We start from the raw sequence: 766 nt of genomic DNA on the forward strand, positions 1-766 counted from the left end.
GTCTGAACGGCGACGCCTTTGACGATGACGTAATTAGGAGGGAGCGAGCTGTCCTCTTGATGGATCTTCTCGCGATCAGCATCTTCACAGCATCTTCACAGCACTTCACAGCATCGCCGGAGTGTCAATAGCGTCCTCAGAGTGGGCTTTATTGCATCGTTGTTTTGGTAACGCTGAAACAGCACCGTAGCTCGAGTATTTGGTTCGTGGTAGAATTGTCATAGCAAGTTCGTAGTAGTGTAGTCATAGGAGCCTAAATGAGCATCGTCACAGCATCGTCACAGCATGAATCCTGGCAATATTATCATAGCATCATTTAGTTTTTTCATAGCGCAATCTTAGCATCATTTAGGATTGTCACAGCACCATTGCATCATCATCATCGCATTATTACAGACAGCATTATCGTATTATTCTAAGAGCTTCATTAATGTGTCCTCACGGCAGCCTAACAGCATAACAGCATCATTCCGGAATGCAACAACGTCACCACATCAGCATAACAGCATCCTTTACAGCATCCTAAAAGAAACACCAGAGCATCATCCCAGCATCTAAACAGCATAACCAAACATCATCACAGGATCATATTTACATATCTGCATCATCAAAGCCTTCTAACAGCATCATCATCATCATCAAAGCATCTTCGCAGCATCACTATAACTTTCTATTAGCATCATCACAGCATTACCGTAAAAATCTTCACACATATCCTAAATTCTCATCACAAAATCCTAACAGAAGTTAAACAGGTTAATAAATA

Source organism: Penaeus monodon, chromosome 23 (genome assembly GCF_015228065.2).
Source record: "Penaeus monodon isolate SGIC_2016 chromosome 23, NSTDA_Pmon_1, whole genome shotgun sequence".
NCBI classification, from domain to species: Eukaryota; Metazoa; Arthropoda; class Malacostraca; order Decapoda; family Penaeidae; genus Penaeus; species Penaeus monodon.